The following is a 3,301-nucleotide window of genomic DNA, read 5'->3' on the forward strand; positions in this document are numbered from 1 at the left end:
ATATGTATGCATGGAGAGATGAAGTGATTTTGAAAGAGAATGCCAGAGAGGACATGATTTTTAAAAAAATAAAAAGACAGATTAAAAAGCACATTGGTAACATAGCAAGACAAGTGTGAGTAAGGTCTGTAATCTAGATAATGAAATTGCACCAATATTTATTTCTTGTTATTGATTATTTTACTATTGTTTGTGAGGTGTTAACTGTAGAAGTTAAGAGGAAGATATAAGGAAAATCTTTTTACTACTTTTGTAACTTTAATTCTAAAATTAGTTCAAAATAAAAAGTTTAAAAAGTCAAATTAGTTAAAATATTGCAGACAAAAAGATAGATGAAAAGACTAGAATACTGAAACTTCCATCTATATATATTACTAGAGGCCCAATGCATGAAATTCGTGCAAGAGTAGGCCTTCCTTCCCCTGGCTGTCAACACCAGCTTCCCTCTGGCACTTGGGACCCAGGCTTCCCTCACAGCTCTGGATTCATCCGGAAGGTCATCCGAAAAGATGACCGGAAGGACATCCAGTCTAATTAGCATATCACGCTTTTATTATTATAGATTATTATAGATAATTTTATATGCAACAAAAGTGTTTTCTGTAATCAGTGGAGAGGTATGGGAAAAATCACTCTTCAGTAAAAAAGAAATTGTATCATACTATACAAAAAACTTGAAAAGAATCAACATGTAAATTTAAAACAAAAACTAAGATGCTAATAGAAAAAAAATTATGAAATAGTTTTGGAACCTGTGTATGGAGGAATGGTTCTTAAGATTTAAAATATAAACTATAATGGATGCAAAAGGTTAAATCAAACAAAAGGCTTTAGATTAAAAACTTAGTGGCCAATAATATGCAATAACATACTATATTGCACTAATAACTTTGTAAATGTCTATTAAAACCATGGCATACCAGCTTAAGCTTATAATATTGACAAAAAGTAGAAGGATAACAAGTGCTATTAAATATTAAATAATAAAAAGATTTGTACTACTGGTGGGAATATATAAGGCACCATTCCGAGAGCAAACTTGCATTACCTAATGAGATTATGTAACTCTGTAAGCAGGCAGTCCCACTTCTTAGTAAATATTCTAGAGAACAATCTTCCAGATGTCAAAAGGATTTATAAAAGATAATATTTATTGACATATTTTGCTGGCAAAAAGAAAAATAATTACAACCTAAATTTCATAACAGGAATATGTAAATGGTGATATAAGCACAAAATGAAGTACTATGCAGTCACAGAAGAAATATAGTTACATTGACATCTATAAACCCTAGTATATCTCAAATAGAAAAGATTGATCTATAACAACAAAAAATTACTGAGCAGTATAGCAAAATACTCGAGTGCACTTAAAATATAAATACAAAAAAAACATAAATCTATTACCAAATAAAAAAGAGGGAAGTTAAACTGTAAAGAGTACCTTAAAGGTTTGTGGGAACTCGGATATAATAAATTATTTTTGTTTGTTTGGCTGGGTACAGTGAACTTTATTGATGGTGCATAACAAGGTAGGGTTTCCTAAGCCCTCCCCTTCTTCATGGGGTCTGGGATGGAAATTGTAGAGGTCAGGAGAATCTCAGTGTGTTGGGGAATCTATCTGGGGCAAGGACTTCCCACAGCTGAGGGCCTCTCTTCCTCTCACTGGGACTGGTGGTCCAGGGGACTCTTACTCCTCGGAGGCCATGTGGACCATAATGCCCACCCCCCTGTAGCTGTAGCCAAATTCACTGTCATACCAGGGACTGAGCTTGACAAAGTCAGCACTGAGGGCAATGCCAGCCCCAGCTTCAAAGGTGAAGTAGTGGGTGCCACTATTAAAATTGGAGAAAACAGCTTGGTTTTCAGTATAGACCAGGATGCCTTTGAGGGGATCCTCTGATGCCTGCCTGCTTCACTACCTTCTTTATATCATCATTTTGACAGTTTTCTTCAGGTAGGAGATCAGATAAAAAACCAACACATTGGGGGTGGGGACATAGAAGGCCATGCCAGTAAACTTCCCATTCAAATCAGTGATGACCTTGCCCACAGCCTTGGCAGTGCCAGTAGAAGCAGGGATGATGTGCTGGGCAGCCCCTCGGCCATCATGCCACAGCTTCCCAGAGGGGTCCTCCACAGTCTTCTCAGTGGCAGTGATGGCATGGACTGCGGGCCTGAGTCCCTTCAAGATGCTATACTTGTCATGGATGACCTTGGCCCGGAGGGTGGTGCAGGAGGCATTTCTGACAATCTTTAGGGAGTTGTCATACTTGTCATGGTTCACACCCATCACAAACATGGGACATCTGCAACAGGGGCAGAGATGATGACCCTCCTGGATCTACCTTTCAAGTGATGACACCAGTGGACTATACAACATATTCAGCACCAGTATCTCCCATTTGAAGTTGGCTGAATCTGGCTCCTGAAAGATGGAGGTTGACTTTTCATTGATGACAACCTTCCCATTCCCAGCCTTGTCTGTGCCTTTGAACTTGACATGAGGAGAATTCTACTGAAATATGTAGACCATGCAGTTGAGGTCAATGAATGGAGTCACTGATGGTGACAATATCCACTTGGCCAGTTAAAAGCAGTCTTGGTGACCAGGCACCCAGTGCCACCAAAACTGTTCACTCTGACCTTCACTATCATATCTCAGGGTTGCAGCTGGCACTGTGCAGGAAGCTGCGGCTGTCTGATGAACAGGAAGAGCAGAGAGCTAGATATAATAAATTCTAAATCACAAACTGACTAATCTGTCTAGTATTGTTTTACTATTGGTCTCAGAGAGAATTGGTAATTGACTTCTCAAAAACGGTTCTGTAATTCTCTAAAAACATTTTCACATGTTCTCATCAAAGCAATAGAACTTCAACACAGAATTTTATGTAATTTTAAGTGCTAATTTTTTAAAGTTAAACTCTCTCTCCCAATCTCTTAAAAAGAGATATGATTGCCCCTTTCAAATATAAAGACTAATTTTCTTTTCACTCATAAGGTTACTTGTTCCAGTTAATATTATCTACTCTTGCAGTCTTCTAAGGTCCATGTTTAATAGCTGATCTTTTCATTTGTTTCATAATAGCTGATCTTTTCACTTATTCTGTAATTCTGACTGCATTCATCTACTGTTGCTAAAGATCTCCCATTATTTATGTTTCTTTTTTGTTCAATTTTATAGACAACTATTTTCATAAATTTTATTTAAGTGTATTTATTCTTTTTTTTCCTTAAGAAATAGATTTAATTATTATGTGCCAATATCCTTGACCAAGAATATATCAATTGTTGTAAA

At 37.0% G+C, this 3,301-nt stretch overlaps 1 pseudogene; it reads right to left on the minus strand.

Moving 5' to 3' along the window:
• Positions 1-1,690: 1,690 nt before the first annotated feature.
• Positions 1,691-2,293, minus strand: LOC102432609 (annotated as a pseudogene).
• Between the last annotated feature and the right edge of the window lie 1,008 nt (positions 2,294-3,301).

The sequence above is a fragment of the Myotis lucifugus genome, unplaced genomic scaffold (assembly GCF_000147115.1).
Source record: "Myotis lucifugus unplaced genomic scaffold, Myoluc2.0 scaffold_33, whole genome shotgun sequence".
Taxonomy (NCBI): domain Eukaryota; kingdom Metazoa; phylum Chordata; class Mammalia; order Chiroptera; family Vespertilionidae; genus Myotis; species Myotis lucifugus.